This window comes from Hippopotamus amphibius, chromosome 4, assembly GCF_030028045.1.
Source record: "Hippopotamus amphibius kiboko isolate mHipAmp2 chromosome 4, mHipAmp2.hap2, whole genome shotgun sequence".
NCBI classification, from domain to species: Eukaryota; Metazoa; Chordata; class Mammalia; order Artiodactyla; family Hippopotamidae; genus Hippopotamus; species Hippopotamus amphibius.
Genome location: NC_080189.1, coordinates 155,700,692 through 155,713,735, shown reverse-complemented (window position 1 = coordinate 155,713,735; position 13,044 = coordinate 155,700,692). Strand labels below are relative to the sequence as shown.

The 13,044-nt window shown below is 46.7% G+C and overlaps 1 protein-coding gene across 5 annotated transcripts in view; it reads right to left on the bottom strand.

Annotated features, from left to right (window-relative positions):
- SUSD6 (sushi domain containing 6) overlaps positions 1-13,044 on the bottom strand; it is an 89,573-nt gene that overhangs the window by 62,364 nt on the left and 14,165 nt on the right. Inside the window, exon 1 of one of the 5 annotated variants that reach the window (XM_057731665.1) lies at positions 4,943-5,088. The exons of the other annotated variants lie outside the window; for them this stretch is intronic. The gene's annotated coding sequence lies outside the window, so the exon portion shown is untranslated. Of the gene's footprint in view, positions 1-4,942; positions 5,089-13,044 lie in introns of those variants that run through there. 5 annotated transcript variants of the gene reach the window in all.

Here is a 13,044-nt window from a genome sequence, read left to right as displayed (position 1 = left end):
ACTAAGACCCAGCGCAACCAAATTAAAAAAAGAAAAAAAAGAGTTGAATGAGAGTTACTCAATTCTTAGCTATGCAATCCAGCCCAGGGTAGCACAATGTCCTCCTCATTAAGTACCCTGGGCTGGCACCCCATTCTTCAGAGTCCAGCTTGGGGCTCTACCCTGGAGGGACTATTAAAATGTCAATTTATCTGTTCCGGGCATTGGTAGGTCTGGTCTCCCCACTAAACTATGAGGTCCCAGGAAGGCTGGGGCCCCATCTGTGTTTTATGCTTTCTTTGTAACTCTGAGACTACCACACTCTCAAAAAAAACCACTATAGGTGCCCAAGAGGGACTCTCCTTCCCAAAATACTTTACTGCCTGAACTAGTGATTTTCAACGGGGAGCAATGTTACACTCCACCCCAGTCCCAGGGTTTCTGGCAACATTTGGATGTATTTTTTTTTTTTTTTTTTGGCTGTTGGGTCTTTTTTGCTGTGCATGGGCTTTCTTTTAGTTGCGGTGAGTGGGGGCTCCTCTTTGTTGTGGTGCGCAGGCTCCTCATTGCCGTGGCTTCTTTTGTTGCAGAGTACGGGCTCTAGGCATGTGGGCTTCAGTAGTTGCAGCACATGGGCTCAACAGTTGTGGCACACGGGCTTAGTTGTTTCGTGGCATGTGGGATCTTCCTGGAGCAGGGATCGAACCCATGTTCCCTGCATTGGCAGGCGGATTCTTAACCATTGCGCCACCTAGGAAGCCCTGGATGTATTTTTGATGGTCATAACTTGGGGGGTGCTATTGGCATCTAGAGAGTAGAGATCAGGGATGCCACTCAACATCCCACAATCTACAAGACATCCCACAATCCCCCAGAATGAAGAATTTGGCCCCAAATGTCAACCGTGCTGCAGCTGAGAATCCTGGCCAGAGTGGGTCAGCACTGAGCTGCACCAGATGCCAGTAGATGTGCATGTCTTGCAAATTCCCTCACACCACTGGAAAACCTCCTGTCCTACCACCTGTCCCCTGATCCTCCTGTAGTTCCTAACTCAGGCTTACCGTCCCTCGAGAGAGGAGCTTAAGAGTTCAGACTTCTGGGTTTTCACCCCATCTCTGACACCAGCTGTTTGACACTGCCTGGACATGTCACAAAACTTTTCTGGGCCTATTTCCTCCTCTGTAAAATAGAGGGGTTGGAAAAGATGACTTAAGAGTTCTTCCAACTCTAAAATTCTACTTGAAATGCTAGCTTTGGCTTTATCATGAGCCAAAGAGAAAGGGGAAGGACCCAGCCTAGTCGTGAGTACACACATCCACCCTCTAAAGGACAGAGGTTGTTCTATTGTGGAGACCAAACGGGCCAAGGGGGAGCTCCAGAGAAGCCAGGAGCTCAGGTACAAGCGACCCAGAAAGGGCTCTACAGACACTGGCTGAAAGTCCAGGCCAGGCCCTCACGTTTAAAATGCAGAAGTCCTTACTAGCCTCCCTCCTGCCTTTCCCAGGTCGATGCTTTTCATCAGTGTTAAGAGGAGAAGGGGGAGACTAGGGCCATTGAAGAGCAGCACTGGCATCACTTGGGAGCTTAACAGAGACGTTGAATCTCAGCCTTCACCCCTGAGGTACTGAATGAGAATCTGCATTTTAATAAGATTCCCCAGGTGGCTCCTATGCTGGTTAAAGTTTGAGAAGTCCTGGTTTAGGGCACTGTGCCCTTCCACACCCTGCTCTATCATCTCCTCCCTGATAAAGATGATTTTCAAGGCTGTGTCCACATTCTACCCTAACCCACCTTCTTGCATAGCCTGTGCACATGTACACACACACACACACACACAACCAGTTCAGAACTTTCAAATCCAGAGTCACCAAGAGTTATAGGGACAGATTCCTTTCTCCTTGCCTCTTTCCTACACCCACACAAGGCCAGAAAGAAGCAAGGCTTGAAGCACAGGCCAAATCAGAGCTTTTCTGAGCGAGTGATTCAGCCCACCCCTGCCGTTGAAAGATTCCCCACGAGGAGGGATGGAAAAGTGGATGGTGAACCCAAAGGTACAGGCTCTGATGGGAAGAGATTCATCATTTGCATCTCAACAGAGACCAACAGGGGTCCAAAGTTTCATTTCTAAAGTTTCTTTTGTTTTTTTTGCTGCTGCTGCTGCTGTCTTACTTTATAGAAAGATTCTTGGGGCATGGGCTAAAGGGCAAAGCACACACACAGAGTAAACAAAAACGCAGCAAGGGTTCTCCTGGGGGTGGGGGCAGCTGGAACAAAGCAAGACCATGATGAAGGGTAGCATAACAGAGGACAGAATGTGGGGGGAGGGGGCTGGACTGTGCTGAGCAGTCAGTGCGGTGGAGGAGATTAGGCTGCTGCTCACCCCTCACCCCACCCGCTGACAGCAGCAGCAGACGGCCCAGCCCCAGGCAGCTGGCAGAGACAGCCATCTGCACGTGCCTGCCTGCCCCTCCCCCAGGGCGGAAGATGGAGAGGAGCAGGGCAAAGTCCAGGCCCAACCCAGGTGGAAGCATCCCCTGGGAAGAGCACCCTGAGGGGCAGGGTGGTCAATGTCACCCAGTGCTCTGCCGGCAGAGATGAGATGAGAGCCTCTTAAACAACTCAAGCATTATCCAAGGTTCTCTTGAACCCACCTTTGTTGCCTCTGGTCACCTTCTTTACCAGGAGCAGACTCATGGGCTGTCTTGGGATCCTAACGTAGTACAGCCTGAAGTCCAACCTATCCGTGTTAAGAGGGAGAAACTGAGGCCTAGGGAGGATCATAACGTGCCCTGAACCAAAACTAAGGTCTCCCAACTCTTCACTAAGCAAGGTTCCCCAAATATCTGCTCATCAGAATCTAACCACTGAACCTTCTCAGACAGAGTGCCAGCCCCAGCACTGTTCACTGTGCTCTGTCCATTCTGAGCCCCCAAGTAACGGTTCCCGCCCAGGCCTCTGCCAGATTAGAAAGTCCAGCAGCATTAGTCTCCAGGAACTCCAATGCGGCCAGAGCAGCTGGGGGGCGGGCGTGACACAAGAGTAGGTACCTGCCTCTTCCAGAATGGAGGCAGAAGGCACACACAGCAACAATTAAGGTCGGCTGTAGTTTGTTGTTTTGTTTTCTTTTGTTTTGTTTTGGGGGGGGAGTGTTTGGAAATGAAAAAGGGCTGTTCTGAGAGCTAATGGGAATTAGCAGCTGACACAGAAATGGAGGCAAGTCTCCCGTTACTGCCAAACCAGACTGGCTTAAGACTCCCACCCTCTTCCCCAGGAAACCCACCCTCTCCTCTGCCTGGTCACACTAACCTAGCTGTAAGAAGCAGTCATTTCAGCGAAGCCTAAGCCCCCTCTGATGACCTAGCCTTGGGGGTTGGGCCATCAGCCAGGGGGCCAGGCCACTGGAGCTTTAGGGCACCAGCTGTCCTGTCACCTCAACATCCCCTTCAACATCACCTGCTCCATAAAGGTCCCCCAACCTCCAGCCTGCAACCCACTCTGGATCAGTGCGCATGCAGAGTGGAAGAAAACACATATTAGCTTTTCAAATGTAACCCTCTACAGAACCTAAAGAGAAGGCACAGTTATTCAACTGCAAAGCAGAATTCCTCTTCTTCTCATAAAACAAAGATCCAAGTCCACAACCAGCTATCTGGTTAGAAACTGGGTGGAAAGAGGCTAGGGGCACTGAGGTTAAGCTGATTTACTAACCTCATCAAAATGCCTAGCAAACCCCAGCTCCAAGGCCTTGAAGCATCAGTATAACAAAAGCATCCTAATGATCAGAAATCTTTCCTGTCCTAAATGCCCTCAGATGCCGCTTCTGACTCCAGTCTCGAGTGCAATCCCCTTAGATTCATCCTGGCCTTCAGGGCCAACACCAGCCCAGAACCCTGGACATGGATATTCAGGGCCAAAAAGTAGCCTGCCAAAAAGTGACTTACTCAGGGGCTGAAAAGCAATGTTTGGTCTAGTACGACAAAGGGCCATAATGGGCAGCTTGTGTCCCAAACTCCTTCTCATCGCCACAAGGAAGCTCTGGGTGGAGGGGTGTTGGGGGCGTGTGTGGTAAGGGTAGGGAATTGGGACACTACAGTCGGACTTCCTTTTCTTCCATGCAAACAACAACCCTTTAGAACTTGCCCTCCTGAAAGGCAAATGCAGTTCTGATTTCCAAACCTCACTGTTTGAGGGAACTTCTTGTTTTCTCTCTTAGCTTTTTAAAACAGATGAATGCTTCCCTAGGGAAAAAGCAGCTGTAAATACAGGAGAGGGCAGAAAAAGAGTCCTGCTAGGAGTTCCAGAGAAACCATTATGCTATTGTAAAAAGGCTTCTCAAAAGAAGCAACATACTCTATTCCAAACAGAAAAAACACAACTTCCTTCAAAGCACTTGTCTAAAGGGTAACCTTTGGGCAGATGATTTCTCTATACTCCACGGATGCTTCTGCCTCCACTCGACATTAAGACCTTGACATATAATGTGAGTTAGTGATTTTCTCCCTGGGAACCTTAAAAGAACTAGTTCACAACTCAATCTACCTGCTGTCTATTATTATAACCACGATCATCATCATAATCATTAAACTTCATTACCAAACTGCTACAGACACTGAAACAAATTTAAGACATTATGTCTTTAGGCAGATTGAAGCCACATATTTACTAGTTGAGAAGAGAATAGGAAGAGGGTATAAATCTGAGATGGGCAGTCTGGCTTCTGCACTTACTACTTTCCAAAAGGAATAGCAGTTTTCAAAGGCTTGGGATTCTGGGAAATCACCCACTGGCTTATTATACCTCTCCATCACAAGTAATGAGGCTGGCACCCCAAAACCCATTTGCAAAAAAATAAAAGATCTAAAGAAGTGTTTCAGAGAAAGTTTGTGAGAAGAAAATTCAAGCTGGTTTTATTTTCATGCAAGCTAAAATTAAATGGCTTTGCCTCCGTAACCACACTTCCTACCTAGAATTCCAGTAAGTTTAGGTGTGCCCCTCAGATTTAGACTGGATTACAGGGAATTTAGCTGGCTGAAACTGGTCCCAGCCCACAGACGTTACTAACCTGTTTTCACAGTCGTGGCTGGATCTGAGAAATAAAAGGTGGGTGGGAGAGGGAGGGCGGGGAGTCAGTGCTACACTTATAATTCTGTCCAAGTCAGAAGAGGACGACACTGCTTTTAATTTCATGCAAGATTCTATTAGAAGGAAAAATGCAACAGAAGCCATAAACTCCATCAGTGACAAGGCAAAGAAAAAAACGTATTTACAGTATATATTTAAATCCCTAACCTTCCCAGAGGAATCAATACAAATACCATTAATACAAATAAATTAAATCCTGTCTGCTCACCGTTGCCCCTAATGGTCTGTTCCCTTAAGCTACAAGCTTCCCTATGCCAGATACCTTTCACACCCTCCTTTTGAAAGGATTCGTCACACATGCACCTGGCCTCACCACAATTCCCCAAGAACACTGGCCAACTTCTAGGATAAACACATTTTATTTTCCATATGAACCAGGGTTTCAAGAGAATCTTGGAGTGGGACAAACTCTTGGGGGACAAGCCTGATCCTTCCTGACCTTTCCATTTTCTCTCAGGTCTTGACTTCCAGAGCTCTAAAACTCCCTGATGGTCTCCAGCCTCCAGCCCCTGCTCTGCTCCAGGTCATCCAAAATCCTGCTAGGAGCTGCAGAGCATTCTCAGACCACCTTCCACCTTTGTCCACTCTATATAAAGCTTGCAAAATGCACAGAAAGCACAGGCCCCAGCCACCCAGTAACTTTCCATGGAACTGGAGAAGCTGCCTACCCTGACAGCAAACGATCGAGGCACACAATAAGGCAAGAGTATCTATTTCAGTATTCTATGTGGGTGCAATAAAACATTACATCGGGACTTCCCTGACGGTCCAGTGGTTAAGACTCCGCACTTCACTGCAGATCCCGCATGCTGCAGTGAGGCCAAAAACAAACAAACAAAAACCAAAACCAAACAAACAAAAAACCCCCACTAAATCATGAGGTATGAATCTTAGAAAATAAGGGAGAACAAGCAGCAACTACTTGTGAGTTATGGCAAAAATAATGAAAAAAAAAAAAAGACAGAAATGGATTTGTACCAAGACAATTCAAGAGGGCCTTAAAAAGGATGGAAGGGAGATCTGACCTGAAAGCCTTGAGTGCTGAATAAGTGTGGAGATAGAGGGAATTTCTGGGGTTGGAAGGCTTAAGTAAGCATGATAAATAGGGAAGGCAGGGGTGTGGAAAGAAGTCAAGAATCAGGGAAGAAAAGAAAAAAAATCCATCTGAGATCCTTCAGGGCAAGGGACAATTCTTATGGTTTCCCTGGTATCTATCACATAGCAGACTCTGTCATTCCACAAAGTACTGAATGAGTATTCAACCGAATACTTACAATAAGGCCAGATTATACAGCTATGAAAAATAGGCAGAGAAATTCAGCTTTGTATCAGAAGGTAGTGGGGAGCCAATGAATGTTCTTGAGCAGGAAACATGACCTAATCCAACTCAACAAGCATTTACTATAAAGGCCTACTATGTGAGAGGCACCAGAATTCTCGGTCCTCGCCCTCAAGAAGCACCGCCGCCCAGAAGGGATGGTAATGTGACCTTCCACACACACAGGACTGCATTCTCTTACCTAGTCTCACTTGAGATAATAACAATGTTCACTGGACATGAACCTGGCAAGAGAGATTAAAGCAGCCTGGGAGGCCAGACAGGATGATAAGGACTGGGCCAGAGTGGTGGTGACAGAAACCTACAGAACGAATTGGCAGGAGCTGGTTACTAAGACAGGAGGGGCTCAGAAGAGGGGAATCACAGTGAAACCAAGTCAGGGAGCAGGAAGACTCGGGTTTCAGTTCCCAGATGGTGACATATCTTCAGGCCATGCTTTGGCCCAACGACTGCCTAATGCTAAGGTCAGTCAGCTCCACCATTCTGCCCATTTCTGGGAATGAGGGTTACACACTCCATCCTTCCCATCCACCCACAGTTTTTTATGCTAGTTGTGATTTCCTGTAATTCCCATCTGCAAGGGGGTGAAGGAGATCAATAAGGAGCTGACAATTCCTTGGTTCATCACAACAGTAATAAATACATCTCAATAGTCCTGCACTAAAGTTTTACTGGCAGCTCTTATTCTGGGAAGAGGAGAAAAGGGGGAGGAGGCTTTACATTTTAAAAGTCTTGAGGGGCTTCCTAGGTGGCGCAGTGGTTGAGAATCCGCCTGCCAATGCAGGGGACATGAGTTCGATCCCCGCTCCAGGAAGATCCCACATGCCGCAGAGCAACAAGCCCGTGCACCACAACTATTGAGCCTGTGCTTTAGAGCCCATGAGCCACAATTATTGAGCCCATGTGCTGCAACTACTGAAGCCCACGCGCCTAGAGCCCGTGCTCTACAACAGGAGAAGCCACAGCAATGAGGAGCCTGTGCACCACAACGAAGAGTAGCCCCCACTCACCACAACTAAAAAGAAAGCCCGCGCACAGCAAAAAAAGACCCAACACAGCCAATAAAATAAATTAAAAATAAAATAAAATAAAATAAAACCTTGAGGCAGTGTTCTCCTTACCCAATGAATTTTCCTCCTAGGCAGAGCCTCCCCAACGACATTTAGCAAAGCAGAGGCAAGAGATGGAAAATTATCAACCCTGAGAGCCAGTACCAGTTCCCACAGAGAAAAAAAGACCCCACCCTACCTGTGTGGGTGTGTGAAAATGAGCGCACAATCAGGAGGGCAGGATCAACATGAACCAAGCCAAAAACACGAGTACACAGCAACAATGGAAACAAGCAGCTGCCCTTCCACACGAACTGCTCTCAAGGGGAGATGACACTTGAGGGCTTGCCAAGCACTTGTCCCAAAGTAGAGCTGCCCAGTGTAACGCTCTGAGCCACAGGAGGGCCAGCCTGGCTCCCAGAAATGCGGCCCCTCCTCTGAACCCTGACACTCTGCCGGCCACTGCCATCTCTGAGCATCCTGGACAGAAGCAGCACAATAACAGGTAAACAGTGGTGATTTTCTCCCTCCGTGATTACAAGTCACCTGTATTTCCTAATCTTTCTCCAAGAAACAAGTAGAACTTGCGATTTCTTAAATTCTGTGACAATAAGTAAGTTGATGGGGGAAATAAATTTGACGTGTACCATTACAAAGAGAAAGTGCACATTAGCCCTCTTTCCTCACCATTAAACGAGAATAAGAGGGAAAAAACAGTGCAGACTGAATGAAGAACAAACAGTTGCTGGTTAAAACAACTTGGTGGATTCTCTGACATTTTCTAAACAAGTGCTTCCCTCCCACCTGTGACATATCCTGACTGCCTGAGAACAGTCACCCACACCCTTCACACAGGGGCTCAGAGAACTAAAGCTGAGAATATGTTACCACAAAGCATCTTCCCAGTGCTTGGTTTAGGCGTCCTATGCATGGCAAAAGGCCTTTTTATATGCCAGTGGCTTGGCTGTGTCAATGGGAGAGGGATGCTTTGTCACCTTGCAGGACTCTACTCTGTAACTGGGGTGGTAATAACAACATTACTACCAGCAACCTGGCTGCCTAATCACTGCACATGAATCTAAGCATTTTCCACCTAATATCTGATTTAATCTTCACAAGAACCTTCAAAGGTAGGTACTATTACTACCTCCATTTCTACACAGAGTGGTTAAATAACTTGTCCAAGGTCACAGAGATAGTAATTCATGACAGCAAGATCCCAAACTAAGCAGTCTGACCCCAAAGCATATAATCTTGGTAGAGGTTCAAATCAATCCCATGTTAGATAATGTAATTCATTTTAAATAATAAAATTATCCTGGATGTATTATGGAATAAGAGGTAAAATTCCCACTCACTATAAAAAGAAAACAGGAAGCTTTGAAGATTGTTCACACTGCTGCTTGCAGCACTGTACCCTCTTGAGTGGGCTTGGACTTGGCTTCCCAGATCTATTTCAGAACCTAAGCAGAGGGAAATGTTTTAACATGCAGACCAACTCTAGGGCCCCAAGAACTCCTCAGGTATAGGGTGGATCCGGTGATTCTAAAGCACACTTTGAGAAACACTGCTTTGGGGTATCTAGGAAACTTCTGAAGCCACTGCGGGACTGGAGAACTAGGTCCTTAGATGTTGATGGCTAATTCCTCTGAACTGCTAATGAAACAGATAATCACTTTCAGTCCTAGGCACCCCACATCAAGAAAGCTGTTGATAGAATGGCGTAGAGGGAAGCAGGAATTCAGAGACTTTAATTCCCAACGTTCTCTTTACAGACCCACATCATCTGAGGAAGTGATCTGCCCCTCATCTTCCACATCTGAAATAACCTGGCTAGAAGCTGCTCCCAAAATGAGTTTGATTCCTCTGAAATATAACTGCAAACAATGGATACATTGCTTTTTTTTTTTTCAAGTTTTTGGCTGTACCCCACTGGTATGTGGGATCTTAGTTCCCCAAGCAGGGATCGAACTGCACCTCCTGCCTTGGAAGGCAGAGTCTTAACCACAGGACCGCCAGGGAAGTCCCCTACACTGCATATTAATGACCAAATTCAGACATCCTTAATAGAAACTTCAACACAAAAAGGCTGAGAGGGGAAGAGTTACCTTTTTTTAAACGTGTGTTTTTTAAAAGTCCCAACACAAAGCATGTTGCCTAGGTCTTTGCACTCACTTGTAAATTGAATAAAGATGCACTCGCTTTAAGGTTTTGCCTCTCTGTGTTTTAGAGTTAGTAAGTGTTCATCCACATATGTGAGCTCACCAATTTAGTCCTTCTTCTCTGGCTTAAATTATCTATGTCAATTGCATTACTATCCAAGAAGGATGGCTCCAAGTTCGGAAACGGTTTTGGTAATTTGATTAAGTTGTACAGAAATGCTAATGCTTTCTCGGGAACAAGGCTGACCTTTCCCTGATCCTTTCTGGTCTCTGAGGGTAAGTCCTGGCTGCTGCCACCCCTTGAGGTGGGACCCCCTCTATTCTCTGATTTCCTCAGGGTCTTCACAGAGGCTGCACAGTACAGCCAAGACTTCAGATTGTCTGCTTCTGCTGCTACTTACCAGCTTTGCCACCCTAGAAAGGTGTTTTTTATCCTCTTTTGGCATCAATTCCCACAAATGTAAAATGGGTATAATATAAGCAACCTACTTTGGAGCTGCTGTGAAGATTAAACAGACATATACATAAAGCACTTAGAACAGTGCCTGGTACACAGAAAGCACTCAATACGTGTTACCTTTTATTATGACTCCACCTTGTAATATTAAGAAGGTTTTGCATGAATCCAGATTTTATACTTTTGAAGCAGTCTCAATTCATTATTACTACAACCAGCCCTCACAATAACCATTTAAGTTAGGGCTTAAAGTTTCTGGATGCTTCCTGCTATAAGGAAAAGGAACTGACATGACCTGTTACTCATGAGCGGTTTGCTCACCAGTCCCAGGCACCGGGTCAGAGACCCGTCTCCGTCATCTCTGGATACCACTCCCCACACACATGCCAGCAGGTGTCAATAAATCAAGGCTGAACTGGACTGAAGGTTTACAGCAAGGGCTGGCTGTGCTATAAACAGAGCTACCCCAGCCTTATGGCAAGGAGGAGCTGGGAAACAAATCAGAATCATTGTTCTAGAGAATTCCTGGCTACCCTGAACACAGAGACAGGAGGGCTAACTTCCCCTGTGCTGACTCCCATCTCATTCCCAGGAGGAAAAGGAGCAGCTGCAGGAGAGGGAGCAGCCAGAGGTCACTTAGAGGGAAATGGCAGGTTGTCCCTGCACAACCTCTGAGGCAGCAGGGAATCAGGGTAACAGAGGCACACTACCCAGCCCCTCCTGCTGGGCCACGTGGGATCAAGAAATGTGGTGGTTCAAAGGCAGATCATGCTGCCTTCACTAACTGGAATGGGAGTTGCTTCTGAGTAGAGTTATAGGCCAGTCTACAAATGCCCAGGGACCAGCAGGCTTCCTGCGGCACCCAACTGCCACCGGCCTAAAGACAGACGCTATCTGGTCCTCCAGACCCCGAACAAACTCCACGGAGCTTCCTTCAGGGAAGAGCTGCCATCATCCAATGGTACACTCCCTCCAAGTGATACCACAGCCCTTTTTTTTTTCTTCTTTTTCTCCACTTCAGATTATTTTTGCAAACCAGCCTCTCCACATCCTTCGCCCAGGACCATCCACTCCCCAGCACCCCTCCACAGCGGCTCCCCCTGGCCCTGTCCTCTTCTCTCCAGGAATTTGTTTTCTGTCTCCCTCACCACCTCATCCTCCACCCCAGCTTCCTAATCCACATATCTGCTATGAGGACAACACAGACTTTAGAATCATTCCAACCTCGGCTCGAGCTCCACACAGCAACTAACAGTAAACTTTTCAGAGCCTGGCTTTCTGATCTATAAGGTGAAGACGGGCCCACCCAGGTAGAGCATCTAGCACAGGGCCTGGCACAGAGTGTGTACTCAACACTTCCTGCCTTGTCCCACACCCCACAGGACTTTTCTTCTTCCTTCTCTCCTGGGCTCTGTGACTCTGATACACTCACTCTGTAGATGATACCTACTATATCCAAAGGTCTCAACTCAAAGGAGTGACTCGAATGGCAAACGTGTTAGTCACCGATTTTATCTGTGTAGCAGGCATATTCTGGGCACACGGCCCCATCAGCAACCTTCAAATTACACTAAAAAGAGGACTGGTCATCTCTATCTTCCCACCACAAATGACCCATTTGGTGAGGAAAGTAACCAGAGGGGATGGGAGGACACAGAGTTGAGAGTCACTTCTGGCCAGAAGCAGGAGATAAATAAAGGCCTCTGTAAAGTAAGGGTAGTATTTCCACATGCAACTAAAACCCCAAAAGGAAAATTCCCATAATTCCACATTCACATGTAAAATTTTTAAATTAATTCTGACAGAAAGAACATCTGCCAGTTTTGCTAAAAACACCATCTGGTTCATTTCTGATAAAACCCAGGCACAACTTCACACAGGCCAGGAACCGCCTGCAGTTTGGCTCCCAAAAGGTGGCATCCTAGATGACAGCTCCAAGGCAGTGTGCCATTCCTCCCTGCCAGGAGCCCTAGGGCTGCTCCTGCCAGTTCACGATTAGGCCTGAAAGAAACCCAGAGCTTGACTGCTTTGTAAGTATCTCCTCCAAAACTCCCAGGCACACCCTTATAACTAGAATTAATTTAAGCAAGTCTATCTTCAAAAACTAGATAAATACTACAGAAACATGACACACAGCAGGAACAACTTGATTCAGACGGGCTTTCATAAACTGGGTAGGAGGGCGGCTTCTCCACTGAAGAGTCTTATTTTGCGATTAGCTAGGAGTAAGAGGGTCCCCTCCACGAGGTCTTTAAGCTCCTCCAAATATCTTCCTTTTGCCAAGCCAACAGGAAACACTGTGATGCACTTCACAGAGGCCTCAGACCACCATAAATAAGGAAAAGAAAGCGGCCTGAGAGTCAGAGCAGACTTGTCTCGAGGCGCAGTGATGGCTGGTGGTGCCAAGAGCAGGCCTACTCTTCAGATCCTGATGGGGAATTAAGCTTAAAATGTGAACCCAGCACCTACAGAAAGAATATACTCCAAAGAAAAAATGGACTACAAGGTTCACCAGCCACCACTAAATGCAAATGGAAAAGGGTGTATTTGAAACACATGAAAACAGGATAAAAACCATCAAGTACAAGAGTCTGTACAAATATGCACACTCCTTCCAAGTCCACTAGGCAAACCCGGGTTGGTAAAACTTTAAACACTGCATGGCCTGTATTGTTCACCAATTTTTGGTAAGTATATCATGACCCTTGTGAATACAGGAGCAAGGCAAATGTGGTAAAGTCTCATACATAAAGAGAGCACTGAAAAGGCAAGGGTGAGATGCATACCGTACAAACCCAAGGTGAGAAACTAGGGCATGATCAGCTCTGGCCCCACCACTTGGTTTGGAGATGAGAATCTCTCATTCTCTGGAAACCCTGAGTGATCTCTGGGCAGAAATCACTCAGGGTTTTTTCC